We start from the raw sequence: 15,931 nt of genomic DNA, 5'->3' as shown, positions 1-15,931 counted from the left end.
AGAACTCTACTTCCAGTGCTATACAATTCCTGCAATTAATCATATTTTCATTGAAAATAGACTTAATGTTGAATCTGAATTAGGGTTATACTCAATTAATTCTGTAGTTGTACAAATTCATGTAATCAAACATTAGGCATTTAAATAAGAAGACATTGATTGGAATAAATAGCATTAGAGGGCAGCCTCCTCCTAATGGCCATGCAAATTAGAGGCAAATGGAGCTTGGCTTGCCTATCAGTGGTAAGGAGTGGAGTGGTTTAGATCTGTCCTTAGCACCATGCTAAAGATTTATTGATGGTTTTGCAAGTTATTCATTATCTCTCTTTTGAGATGATGGCAAGTATGATGGTTACTTGCAACTTATTTAGAATCTTTGTGACTTAAGCAGCCAAGAGCTGTGTTTTATGTCATTACCTCCTGGTAAATTAGCCAACTTGGCAGAATAGTCAGAAACCTCAGACCAGGGTTGGCAAACTTTTGGTGAAAACTGTCTGATAGTAAATACTTAAAATTTTCTGAATTACATATGGTACTTGACATACAGTTTTTGCAGCCCTTAAAAATGTAAAATACCCATATATATGCATGTCTACATGTCTGCGTGCGTACACACACACACACACACACACACACACACACATGCTCACATACATGTGTACATATACAGTTAATATATACACACACACATGCTCACGTACATGTGTACATATACAGTTAATATACAAGGCTGTGTACTTTCAGGCCAAGGCAGAATTTGGCCCACAAGTAGTTGCTTCTCAGACTCAGAACTTTACCATTGTAACTGAACATGTTTCATAGAGAATAATGCTATTTATTAGCAATTAAATAAAAAAAACTGCTTAAATCAATTCTGTTTAAAACACTGAAGCAAAAATGTCGACCATAGACAGTCAAAGTTACAGAAATGTGTAGCTGAAGTTTTCCAGAACCCCTCGGGCCCACTGCCTCTCAGACCCAAGTAAACACACAGAGACTTACATTACTTGTAAACTGTATGGCCATGGCGGCAGCTAGCTGTGTCTCCTGACTCAGCCTTCCACTTCCCATCATTCTCCTCTCTGCTTATCATGCCTCTACTATACTTCCTGCCTGGCTGGAACTGGCCAATCAGTGTTTTATTTATCAATCAATCAGAGCAACACATTCACAGCATCCCCAGCAGAAATGTTTTTTGTATTTACGCTTGAAAAAACTATTATATTACAGACATCCAAGTTTGAGAGGAAAAGGGGTCTCCTATATATTCTACAGGGAGCAGCCTGTAGTGGAGCTAAGCTTACAGTCTGGCTGGTTAAAAAAGGGACATAGCCGGGCGTTGGTGGCGCACGCCTTTAATCCCAGCACTCGGGAGGCAGAGCTAGGCGGATCTCTGTGAGTTCGAGGCCAGCCTGGGCTACCAAGTGAGTTCCAGGAAAGGCGCAAAGCTACACAGAGAAACCCTGTCTCAAAAAACCAAAAAAAAAAAAAAAAAGGGACATAAATGGAAGAGAGAGGAAGGAATTGATTGCTTAGAGGATATTAACCAAATAAGTAATTATGCTAAAGATTTTGTGATCTTGACATCAAATGAGCATTATAATACAAAAATAATCAAAACAGCAACCCTGAGTTTGTCAGTACACACAGATACATAAATACATAGTTGAAATTATGATGTGTGCATGCATTTCTATATACTTTTCCTAGGATCTCAAGAGTGAACACAGTGCTCAGATCCTCTCTTGTCAATGTCACTCCTTCAGAGCAAATCAGGAATTCTTGAATATACAACTTAAAAATGAGGCAAGGGACACCTATCCCATATTCTTTGTTTGTTTGAAAATGTAGAAAATCTCCAGAAATCATTGTGAAAAAAAAATAAAAGGATGGTGTTAGGAGTGTGAATTTGGTTGGTTATTATCTACATAGTCTTGGAAAACCATAATTTGTTATGAGAAAGATGTAACAGGTAGGAGGTTGTGGAGAGAACAATGTTATATGAGGGAAACATCTTCATTATAAAGATGGTTAGCTACCTATGGGGAGAAGCCTTCACATTTCCACTTTCTTAGTATAAACACTAAAGAAAAACTCTGAGATATAGTCCCAAGTCCCACTCCAGCATACATGGATGTGAGGGCCCAGACCTGCCAAGTGCCTCTGCCTCCTCATGTGCTGTGGCTGGCTCTGTCTTTAGTGAATTCGCTAGTAGAAATAGATATACGCAATTCTCTAAAAGATAGAACAAGGCTGCTGAAGCCTGTTGAATTTCAGGGTCCCAAAGATAGGTCAGTGGAGGATTTTCCCTATTTAGACTATAACATTTATTATATATATAAATATATATAGTAGTAAAATTCTAAACACCCAAGACATTATTTCCATATGTGAGAACTCTTTACTCAGACTTCTAGCTCTAATAAGGACTGTTGTTCTATAGACTGTGCTTCAAACAGTTAGGTGTGAACTTTTGCTAAAAAATTTCCTTGGAGTAAACTTAATTTACTTGTAAGTAAATTAACTTGTAAATAAATAAAATATGCATTTACTTGATACTAAATTATTTGTAACTGCAGAGTTCAGGTCCTTGTTTTAATGTCTGTGTGTGTGAGGATGGTGATTGGGTGTGTATATGTATGTTGGTGGGTGTGCTCACTCATGTATGGTCCTGTGGAGTTCAGAGGTCAAAGTCCTGTATCTTCTTCTGTTGATCCCCACCTTATCTTTTTGAGGTAAGTTTTCTCTGTGACATTGGAGTTCATTGATTTTCAATAGTTTGGCTGACTGACATGCTCCTGGGATCCAACTGTGCTTGTACCCAGCCCCTAGCACTTGGGTGACAGACATATGGTGCCATGCTTAGCTTTTTATGTATGTGCTAATGATCCACATCCACACCTTCATGTTTGTGCAGCAAATACTTTACCCACTTAGCCACCCCATCATTTTCAAGTACTTTTTAAATTTCTTTTGGGAGACAAATTCTCATGCTATAGTTCAGTATGACCTGGAAATCAATGTATAACAAAGGCCGGTCTCCACCTTGTACAAATCTTCCTTCCTCAGCCTCCAATGGACATGAGCCAGCACACTCATTTTGAAAAACCACTTTGGCAAGTCTCTGTATCTCTGATGAATAAATGAAGATCTACCTGAGGCCTTGTGTTCCCTTTGCTTCTATTTTGCAACACATCTAGGTACAATCATTAATGTCCTCAATGTCCTCTTCTATTGTCTCAACCTTCTCCCTGTTCCCAAAGTAACCCAAACCAGAAAACCTGCCAACATTTTTAGTTTTCCATTGAGTAAGTCCAGAATCAAGATTTTATGTACTTAGATGAGTAGTACATTAAGTTGTAATGGCTGGCTCTGTGCTGATCCTCCAGCTCCTCAAGGTTCCTACCAAGTGACCTATGAAAATGTCCCAGCTGCCTTTACTCAAGATCATCTTTTCTCAACTTTGTGACTCTCCTATCTTTACTCTGGCTCTATTCAAATGCTTGGATGTTGGGCGTTGTTCCAGTTCTTTGTGTCTTATGGTTGGGAAGAATATTATTTTTCTCTCTAGTGCTACCACTTTCCAACCAAGAAAAGATTCTTGACCTATATATAAAATCCTGATTGGTAGCTAGCACACTACCATTTGTGGATAAATGCATTAACATATGACTTCTTAGGGTTGTGGGTATATCTCACTTGGTAAGTGCTTTAATAGCATGCATGCAGCCCTGGGCTCAGTCTCCAGTATGGTATGAAATCTCGTGGGATGTTTCACATAATCCCAGAACTTGGGAGGTAGAGTTAGGAAGATGAGAAGTTTAAGGTCATTATTGGTTACCCAATGAGCTTAAAGCCAAGATAGGCTACATGATACCTTGTCTCGAAACCAAAATAAATAAAACGTTTCCACCTATGAAAGTTTTAAAAAGATATTTTTGAAATGCATAAGGGCTGTGAAGTTGTGTGCAGATAGTCAGTTCTTTTGCCTCTTCCCCATCGTTGATTCTTCTGATCAACCTTTAATCTCCCATGTCTACTTTTATTGATCTTCATTCTGTCTTGACAACTAGTGAACTCAGTCCTGAGTGATATTGGCAGCTGTAGATGATTCCCTTTTAGTACTTCAAATATAGTTAATAGCCCAGGGTGCTGGAGTGAGTGACTTACGTTGGTGCCAATACTGGGCAGGTCACGTAAGTTCTCTGAGAGTAGTTATCATAATATGAGTTTAATATATAAATAAAGGAAATAATAAATCATATTTCATAAGCTTATTAAGAACTGATTACAAAAGCCATTTATTAAGTAACTGTTTGGGAATACTGTGCTAAAAAACACTTTGGTCTATTATTTTGAATTCTTAGAATAATATTGCAATGATACTATATTCTGTTTTCTTTTATATGAGGAAATTGGAGATGATATAGTTAAGCAGTTTATCTTAGATCATCACAGAAACAAGAGACAGAATTGGAATTCAGTTGCAAGGTTTGGCTGATACTTAAACTTTAACATATTTCACTGTGTTCTGCTAGGTACCTTTGATGAGAATTTTTTTTCTCCCAAGAAACAAAGAGACACATTTTTCTGTGGCATTTCCTGTTTTCCTATTTTAAACATCTTTTTAGTTGTTGAAGAGTTGCCAGGATCAAAAACATAATTTATGTATTGAACTGCTGCAGGCTGGAAAGAAAAATACATTTATCACATTCCATTCTTTAACTCATTCAGTACAGTATTCAAGCAGTCTGAATGAAGGGGCAATAACAAAGACCTTACTGAAAAGGAACATTAAATACACTGGACATTGGTGGGAAAGAGGTATGTGTGTGAATTGTAAGACTTCCTAAGATCTTGGTGCATAGTGTACTTGGTACTTTAGAAAATCATAAAAGGATAATTTATTTATTCTGTATTCCAGGGAAAAGAAGAATGGTTGAAGTGAATCTCCTTCGGTCATGTTTCTGTTGTCCTTAAATTTGAAATTCTAAGTCAGCTGCTTTTAATTTTTTCTCTTGACATCTTGCTAATGTTTTTTATAATCATAATTACTATATTTGTCTTTCTGTTTGCTATCTTTTTTGCTGGAAAGTAGGCTTCTTAAAAACCAGGGCCATGTCATATAAAATTTGGTCATAGTCAGTATCAAGTGAAAAATGTTGAATGAATATAACAAAAGTCTAAGGAAGATCCCTTCTCTATTTGTGAAGAAGGATCTCAAATGCTGCCACACAAAGTCCTTATGTCTGTGTAAGGGTCACCAGGAAAGATATTATCATGTCTGGACTTGTTTTCTCTAATATTCTATCTGTATAATTCACAGAAAATTGATATGCTGCCTTCTTACCCATGAGAAGAAATATGGTATCATCACCCATAAGATGAAGGCAGGATTGTGAAAGGCTTGAGTGATGAGAGTAGAGAAGTGGTCTCTGACATAGGAGGCCAGGTAATTGAGATACAGTTCAAAATTTGTGATCTATAAATTGACAGTTCAGCAGATGTTCCTTTTGCATCCAGTGTCACTCTCAAAACTGACTGTTCAGCAGATGTTCTTTTTGTACCCAGTGTCACAGTTTGAGGTAGATGTAGCTGGCCTCTATAATACTAAAGGTCAGGTGAGGGTTGGAACCAAATTGTGACCCAATCCAATAAGAGCCAATACTGAATTATCTAATACTCAAGAGAGACTGTTTCTGTTTTCTAATGGTTCAACAGCATGCATAGGTGATATAGCACATACATGAACCTGTACTTGAACCTGTCTTTTAAAGAATTTTCAGGTTATGAGAAAAATATTCATAATAACTCATTGGGGAGTAAAAAGGGTTATATGGCCATCTGTATCATATGAGGCAAAAACATCTCTATATTTTTATCTTCAACTATATATTCAGAGGAAGAGAACAGATTGTGTAGAAATGTATGAAAATGTTATTAGTGATGATATCCAGGTGGTAAAATCTCAGGTGATATGTAGTTTAATCTGAGTGTTTTTAAGTCTTCTCTCATTAATATGAATTATAGAAAAATGAATATTATAAAATGGTGTTGGTTCAGCAAGTAGAACAAATAAAAATAAATAAAAAAATGTTATATATTCTTTTGTTTGTTTCTCACATGCTGGCAAGGATATTTTGTTGTTCTTTTTATACTAAAGACTTCCAGACATTTTCTTGGTGTCTTATAATACATTTCCTGGCTAGTCAAGGCTTCACTTCTTCTCAGAGGACTTATTTTCCATACCCTTGACATCAAAGTGTTTTCCTCTTTATTGAGGCTTCTTTTGTGCTGGACATAGGTGCCTGGGATATGGACAAAGAATTCTAGGCAAGAAATTGAAGCAGATATCACAGATTACTTCTTCCTTTATGCTGTAAGAATATGTACTACCACATATTACAAACCTCAAAATGAAACCCAAAGGCAGCTCCCTAGACATCCACATACGTGATAGAGCAGGTATTTGGTTTTCGTGAAAACATGAGAAATCAAATATTGAGTCTGTCAAGGTGTTTCAAAGATTGAAATGGCTGCTTTATAACATATGACATGGCTAGACCTACAGATTTTCTTGTACTAGAAAATACAAGGTAGCATAACCCATGCCTCTCTAGTTCAGTTCTTACCTGTTACTCTTACTGCCCGACAGTATCTCCCCTCTGGTAACAAAACATAAGATTATCTTGCTTTCCCATATAATGCTGCATAAAAGTACTAGATTTTATTCTGAAAGATCACTGACTAGAAATGAAAAAGAATCAAAATGGTGGTGTTGATAGCTGATAAAGACCAGATGTGGAAGACAAGTTAATGTGTCTCCTGATAACATTGACAATTCCCAGTACTAAAAGTTTAAAAAATATATACAGGTAAAAGAGACTTTTAAAATTCCATGTAATATAAATAACTATGTAAATGAGCACAGCACCTGACCAGTTCTTATTTTCAAAAAAAAAAAAAAGTTCTCTGTAACAACTAACATTTGCTCCTGATTTAGGTGTTATACTAGCATTTAAATAGTAAATGAAAAAAAATATGATTGAGTCATTTTAGGTGACATTATGAAGCGTTTCAAAGAAAGGCAGTCTGATTTTATTTCTGATATGGTTACATCAAGCTGAGTTTTATATACATTCTCCACTCAAAAAGTGGATCAGAAATGGAAGCTGGGATGTGGTGTATTTAATGCTAGTTAAATACAAGTTAGTCTAGGAGAGAGAATTTAAGTTGTTTAAAATAAAAATAATCATATAACTCAAAGACAACAATTCTGGAAATTTCCCCAGTAAGTTGAAAGGCATTGAACAGACTTTTCTACAAGTAGTCCTTATCCTCTGCCATGCTGCCCTTAAGTGCTGTGGTACACTCTTCCGGTAAGTCATGTGCGAATTTCTGATTAATTTTGTTGAAAGAGTGGTGTGTTAGGAAGACAAAAAGAGAAAAAGACACCTAATTTTTAACTCAAATCATTTTTTACTTTGTCTTTGATTTGCCTTAATTGAATTAACTTGTGTGTGTGTGTGTGTGTGTGTGTGTGTGTGTGTGTGTGTTCCTGTATGTGGAAGTCAGAGGCCAACATCTGGGGATCAGTTTTCTCTTTCTACATCTACATTGTTGAAACATGATCATTCTTGTTATTTCTGCCTTGATGTGTCCTCTAGGCTTGCAAGACCCAAGCTCCTGCCAACTGTCCTTCCTGGTTCCCACCAAGATGCAGGAGTTACCTATGCTGCTACTGTCATCCTACTTTGTACCTAGGTTTGAACACAGATCATGAGGCTTGCATGGCAAGTGCTTTTACAAATTCACCCATCTTCCAGGCCTGGAAATTACAGGTTTTAAAGGTAAATCTGTTGCATAAAGATAAATTGTGTATGTGTGTGTGTGTGTGTGTGTGTGTGTGTGTGTGTGTGTGTGTGTGTGTAATTTAGTGCAGTTATATATTCATAGGATTTTTTTTTTAATGTTTTTGTTGCCCAGTGTGGTGGTGCATGCCATTAATGCCAGCACTCACTCAGGATTATTGATGAAGAGGTAGACTGGTTTCTGAGTTTGAGGCCAGCCTGTTCTATCTACATAGTGATTTCCAGGGTTATATAGTAAGTGAGACTCTTTCACAAAATACTACTACTACTACTACTACTACTACTACTACTACTACTACTATTACTAAATGTTTTTGCTTAAAATAAGATTTTCATTATGACACTTACTTGATAATAGTTCAAAATTTAGCAAGCTAATGAAAAAATAAATACACTTTGTATTTATAAAGTTATGGTGACAATTTTAAGTTACAGCTCATTAAAATTACATATTACATGCTACATGCTATGATAAGATAGCAGCTATTATGTTATGTCATACAGTTAGGAGACCACAAACCTTATAATCTGTGGTATTATTATTAAATTAAACAAATTGTTCTACCATGAGACAAAAGCCTTTACTAAAATATGGTCAATCTGCAAAACATTGCCAAAATATTCAGCATAAATTAGCAGTGAACCATTTGGGATTGTTTTCGTAGTATACTGTCCCGGTTGGTCTGTTATGCTTGTAAGGTAAGTCTCTGGTCTCTTACAGTCAGATATCCTGTGTGAGATAATCCAAGTATAGATTTTGAGACCTATAAAAATGAATGGACATGTGAAAAATATTTGTGCTTCAGAGTTATAGTTTAAAAAATGAGCAAATTTGTTAGAAACATGAAATGAATTTGTATTGGTAAACACATTAACGTAAAAAGACTTTCACATTTTCAAACTAAAGGATTTTAAACCAAATTTCTTGGCTAATGCTGGCCCTGTAATAAATCTGTCATTCACCCTGAAATTTTGCAATTACATGGAATTTTTGAGTCTGCAAATGGGACCTCATTTGGACAGATACTTTCAAATGTTTGCCAGAAAACAAACAGGAAGCAAGTATGAAAATAATTTGGAAAAGTCAAAAGAGACCCTTCTTCCAAGAATCTGACTCTGAGGCAGCTGCCCTGTGGAGCACTCACAAAGGGTTGTGATCAAAGGAGAAGGTGATAGCTGTAAAGTGGATCTTAGCACTTCAGAGCAACCAGAACCACCCAGCTTCTTCTCTCCCTCCCGCCACACTCCCTCATTCTGTAAAATGAAGAGTTGTATATGTTGCAAGAGAATACTTGATCGTTGCAGAGACAAAATGTTCTGCTTTTCAACACATTCTAATCCACAGCTGGTGCACAGATTGGCAGCGAGTATATGTTAGTTTTAGCTGTGAAGTTTTTCAACTTGAGGTTGCCTATATTTAGCTCTGTGGAGTTTTAGGATTGCAGAAAGTAAATGTCTGAATGAGAAAAATATTGATAGGAGGAGGATATTGTTTAATAGAGGTGTTGATTTTGACCATCCTAATATACACTCATTTTCGAAGAACATATGTAATAGGAGAGATAAAATTGTGATACTATTAAGAATGAACATTTATCCATTTACCATAAACTCAAAATAAGCCATGTGTTTAACTTGATGTCAAAGAATACTAGATTTATTTGGAGAAAATAATGCTTTTGGGGGCTCATTTTGGAAATAGAGCATTGCTTTCCAGACACTTACTATGTCTTTAAGTCTTTGTTTTTAAATTCATCCTATAACGTCTAAAGTAATTATTTTACTCTTGACTCAGACTACCTTAAGAACCAGGATCTTGAGCCACAGAGGAGAAAATTATATTGGTATATTTTATTTCCCTTTGAGCTGGCTTGTGGTCCATTAGGCAAACATTTACTGAACATCCAAGTGCCAGGCAATGTGCTAAGCACTAAGGATGCTTGAATCCTACTAGAGTAGCTTTGCTGGTTGACTAGGACTCTAGTCATTCTGGAAGTAAATAAACCTGACAACTGTTAAGTGCAACTTTATCAAGATAAACAAGTTCTGTACAGAAAAGGAAACTGACTCCAGTGAAGACACAGCAAACAGAATGAGAGAAAATATTTATCAGCTATAAATCCAACACATGACTAATATCTAGAGTGTACAAATATATATATATGAAAACTAAATATTAAGAACCAGTATTCTTTAGGTTTGTGGCCCTGGTAGTCAAACTGTGCACAAATGGATGACTATAAACCTGACAGTATACAGGCAGCATGAATTCATAAGTTAGATGTGATGGCAGACAAACACAGAGGAAATAAACCTGGGTATGGAAGAATTAAGGGAGGATGGTGAATATGACCAATATAAATTTTATGACATTTTAAAAGAATTAATAACATATTTTTAGACTAAACATCAAGAAAAATCCAATTTCTGAAACAGAAAAGAGAGCTCTCGATACAAAATATTAATATCTGATAAGCACTTTCAGGTGTTCAGCATCATTAACCATCATGGAAATGCAAATTGAAATGACTTTGAGATTTCTTGTTGCCCAGTCAGAATGATTCTTACAAAAAAATCAAATGACAGCAGAGGTTGGTGAGGTTGTGGGGAAGTGGAACTCTTGTCTTCTGTGGGTGGAGTGCAGACTGGTGCCATAACTGGAAACCAGGGAGGACAGTCCTCCAAAACATAAGAGATAGAACTACTATATGAAATATATCCAAAGCACTTTCTATCATATTACAGAGATATGCTGTGGGATGTTCTGTATGTTAAACATGTTGCTCTGATTGGTTAGTAAATCAAACACTGATTGGCCAGTAGCCAGGCAGGAAGTATAGGTGGGACAAGAAGAGAGGAGATTTCTGGGAAGTGGAAGACTGAGGCAGGGAGAAGCTGCCAGCCGCTGCCATGACAAGTGAGATGTAAGGTACCGGTAAGCCACAAGCCATGTGGCAACTTACAGACTAATAGAAATGGGTTAATTTAAGATATAAAAACACTTAGCAAGAAGCCTGCTGCAGCCATACAGTTTGTAAGCAATATAAGTCTCTGTGTGTGTACTTGGTTGGGTCTGAGCAGCTGCGGGACTGGTGGGTGAGAAAGATTTGTCCCGACCATGGGCCAGGCAGGACTGGAGAAAACTCCAGCTACAGAGATGCTTTCCCATCTAAGTTCATTGTGGTTGTATTCAAAATAGTGAGGAAATGGAATCAGCATAATTGTCCATCAGCAGTTAAATGAACAATGAAGACATGGTACATTTATACAATAGAATTGAATTATGAAGTTTGCAGGTAAATGGATAGAAATGGAAAATATACTGAGTGGAGTGACCTGGGCCCCAAATGATAAACATCTCATAATTTCTTTAATATGTGGATCTGAGCTTTGAATGTTTAGATGTGCATTTAACTCTAGAAGCCAGGAAACTGGAAAAGGGGTCACTGAGTAGGAGTACCCCTTAAGAGACAAGGGCTAGTAGAACTTAAATAAAATATGAAAGCAGAGGAGAGGAATACCAGAAGAGAAAAAGTTTAAGCAGTTACAGACATGGGACAAAAGGAGGGGGAGTCACAAGGTTAACCAAAACAAAGAAACTATGAAAAAGCCATATGGAATCAAAAAGTATAAGTTAAACCTATAATTAAAGCAGAGATGTTCTGGATGGCTGGAAAAAACGTTGCTTCTAGAAGCCAGTGTTTACTACACAAAACCATTAGTGCCAGATATAGGATATATCTTTATGAGTTGTTTGTGAGGCCCTCAGAGGCCCTCAAAGCAAAATAGGTCTTTGTAATTCTTCTTGAATGCCCTACAAAACTAGATGATAAGTCCCTGTTGCTGAAAGCATTGCACACCTTGAACATAAGATACGGAGAAATCAAACTGGAACTGAGCTGGAACCTTTCTCACTGACAGCTAGCTTCACACTGCTGAAATCTGCCTTGAAAGCTTCTTGGTGGGGCAAAAGCATCAACTGTCTTACCATAGCAGTGAGTCCTGTGAACTATGATGCCAAACAATCAGGCATGGCGTGACTTTGTGCAGTGGTGGCAGGGTTAATATGGAAGCAACCAGGCACTCTTGGGTTGGATTTGAGGCCTGCTGCACAGGAGGAGACACATATCTGGTACAGTGAAGCCAGTGAAGACCCCTTGGCTTGGAAGTTCAAAGCCATATGGGGGAGGCCATTACTGTTGTGTTATCAGACTGCCTTCTAAATATGAGTGTTTATACCCACAGAAAAGTGCTATTCTCATCCTTAATCAGAGAAGAATCTTTTTATAGTGAATGTAGAAACTCCTAATTATCTAAAAGTGCTGAGAATAATTGATTATTTAGTTAGTACTCAGGCCTGAACAGGACCATTATCTCTTCCCCCAGGGACATTGCAGAAAAGGGAGCATTTCTTAGTTTAATATCTTATTTGTGTGTTTGTACTATCCAGGGGCTCCAAAAGAACGAAATTGATAGAATAGAATATATATGAATGATGTGGTCTGAGCAGTCCAACAATGGCTGCCTCACAACAGAAAGGCCAAGAGAGAGTGACAATAGTTGTTTGCTCTACTCCTAGAGGTTTCACGAGTCCCACTACAGTGCTGGAAATCCTGGAGGATTCTTTAAGACCTGCTGATCTTCAGTCTACATTGGAATACAAACTAAGTTAGGTCTAACACCAGGGAAGGGGTAGATCATCAACAGGAAAGATGGCCTGGACAGTGAGAGTGACGGAGAATCGGCAAAAGTCAAGTTTCCTTCCTCCATGTCCTTTTATGGAAGCTGACCAGATTTAGAGTTGTCTTCCAGTTTCAAATAATCTGATTAAGGAATTCCCTCACAGGCATGCCTGGTATCTTGGGTTTTGGGTGAGTCTAGATGTAGTCAAATTGATAACAACCAACCAAAGCAACTTAAAGAAGAAAGTGCTATTTTCAGCTCAAATTTCCCAGTTAAAGTCCACCAAAGTAGGGAGAAGCTCAAGGAAGTACTCCCAATTGAGAACAGAGAGCAAAGAATGCATCCATGAGGGGACTCGTGCCTTTCTTCTCTCTCCTGCAGTCCAGGACCCACTACACAGGAAATGATGATACTGCACACAATGGGTAGATGTTTCCATGTCAATTAACAAAATCAAGATGATTCACTAGACATTTCCAGAGGCCCATCCCCTGAAGGATTTTAGATTTTGTCTAGTTGACAATATTATTGCCACGGAGAAAAGAATGTAAGGACTAGAAGGAAAATAGGGTAACCAAATGCTATCTACATAGTGTGATACAATCATTGCAGACACTATCCCACAGAAACTGTGGTTGCCTGAACTGGAGCAGTATACTTAAACTTTCAATAACCAATCATGGGTCAGGGAGGGCCTTACAGTGTCTGTGCCCTCCCTGATTAATTGTTGGCTATGAGGGATAGGCATTATTTCCTGTTGTATAATCAATAACAAGCCCACCAGGCTCCACAGGACAGACATACCTGTCATCACACATACAGTACTGATTAAAATCAGTGGTCACACATGAATTCACAGAGACTGAGACAGCATGCACAAGGCCTACATAGGTTCAAACCAGACAAAATCCCAGTGCTGAGATGGAAGGAGTGGACACAAAACTCCACCTCTAATGAAGAAGCTTTTGTAATTGATACCTGATAGGAAAGGGAAAATCAATTTTCTTCAACAGAGTGTCACTGGGTGTATCAACCAGAAACCACGGCAGTCCCCATGCTTAGGAGTAGTTGGCCAACACATAACAGACTCCAGTTTTTGTAAACTTTTTGTTTTATTATGTTTGGTATGTTTCATGACACTTTTTTTTGTTATTTGTTTATTTTTATTTTTGTATTTTGGTGGAGAAAGAGTCAGAAAACATGAAACTGAGAGGGTAGGGATGTTGGGGAGATCTTGAGAGAAAATATAATAAAAATATATTGTATGAAAAAGTTAAATAAAGAATGTTTAAAAAGTAAATAAAATCAATGGTCATAGAACCCAAAGACATGAATATGGGAAAAGAACTCCTAAGAATAAGATGATAATGATGTGAGTGAGATAAAGATAACAAAGGATGAGGTAAGCATAACATATTATATACATGTAGGAAATTATCAAAGAACAAACAAAATCAATAAAAATAATTTTAAAATAATGTGAATATGCTTCCTGGAGAAAAAATGTAGAGGTCCCAGGTCTATACAGATTTGGCCTGGCTTCTAAGAGCTTCATTATGAAAAGCTTACTAGGACATGGACACCGAAATTTGCTGGTTCTTTCTCTCTGCAGCAAATGCTGAAGGACTACAAGGCTCTGTCTATTTCATTCATAAGTTTTACTTAAATAGCCCGTTCCTTCAATTATATGCAATGCTAACAGGCCACTGACCTACAAATGTTTTTTCAGTTTTGCCTTAAACCTTACACACACATTCATTTGAATACTTGAAAGGTCTAAGTAAATACCTGAAGGGAATTTTAAACATAATTCTGCCTTAATTAAAACATTGATTTCGTATGTCTCTTCTGTCATTGGCCCATAATTTCCAAGTATTTGCCAACAAAGGCATATTCTTTTAGACAAATGTTTTAGAAGGACCTCTAAGACTCCACCAAAAATTTCTCACTGTCTATAAACATTCATTAAAGTAGCAGAATACAAATTAACACAAGGAAACCAGTCGTCTTCCTATATGCAGATGACAAGCTCACCAAAAAAAGAAATAAGGGAAATGGTGGGAATTAACATTAGCCTCAAAATACCTTGGAATAAATCTAACCAAGGAAGGGAAAAACTTGTACAACAAAAACTTTAATATACTGAAAAAGAAAATTGAAGAAGAAATCAGAATGTGTAAATGCCTGCTATGATCATGGATTGGTAGGATTAATATGAAAAGTGGCCATCCTATCAATAGCAATTTACAGATTCAATATAATCCCCATCAAAAACCCAATGGAAGTCCTCACAGAAATTAAAAAAAAAGGATATTAAATTTTATATGGAAATATAAAAGACTCAAGATAGACAAAGCAATCCTGAACAATAAAAAGAAAATGTTAGGGTACCAGTTATACTATACAACTATAGTAATGAATCAGCATCACACTGGAATAAAAACAGATATTTTACCCAATGAGTAGAACTGAAACACACATTCCTAGAGCCACTGGAATTTCACTGAAATGGCCAATAATACACATTAGAAAAAAATAATAATCTTCAACAATTGGTTCTTGTCAAACTGGATAGCTACATGTAGAAAAGAAAGCTCAGTCCTTATCTCTTTTTCTTGCACAAAACTTAACTCCAAATGAATCATATACCTCAACATAAGACCTGATATCCTCCTGAACGTGATAGAGGAGAATATAAAGAATAGTTTTAAACTTACTTGCACAGGAAACTTTATGAACAGGATCCCAATAGCACAGGTATTAAGATCAATTAATACATGGTTCCTCATGAAACTATAAATCTTCTTTACAGAAATGCTTGCTATTATTTTAGTGAAGAGTCAGCCTGCTGCATAGAAAAAAATATTTGCTAGTTATGTATCTGGCAGAGTGTACGTATCTAGAATATACAAAGAACTAAAAAACTAAACATCAAGAAAACAAACAAATCAGTTAAACGGCAAATATTACTAAACAGTAAGTTCATAGAAATGAAATAAAAATGTCTAAGAGAGAATTTAAAATATTTTCAACATCCCTAACTATCAAAAACTGCAAATTAAAACTTTTGACATTTCATTTCACTCAAACCAGAATGGCTAAGATCCAAAAAATCAAATGACTACAAGCATTTGCCTGAAGACAAGGGAAAAGGAACACTTATTCACTGCTGGTGAAAGTAAAAAATTGTTGCAGCCACTAAGAATATCAGTGTGAAGCTTCCTCAAAAACAGAAATAGATGTATCACAAAATGCATCTATATAACTCTTTAGCATATTCCCTCCAAACACTCCATATTCTCCTACTTTAGAAATATTTGTTCATCTATGTCCATTGATGATCTGTTCACAATAGCTAGGAAATGAAATCAGCCTAG

Source organism: Peromyscus maniculatus, chromosome 4 (genome assembly GCF_049852395.1).
Source record: "Peromyscus maniculatus bairdii isolate BWxNUB_F1_BW_parent chromosome 4, HU_Pman_BW_mat_3.1, whole genome shotgun sequence".
Taxonomy (NCBI): domain Eukaryota; kingdom Metazoa; phylum Chordata; class Mammalia; order Rodentia; family Cricetidae; genus Peromyscus; species Peromyscus maniculatus.
Note: the sequence above shows the minus strand (reverse complement) of the source record.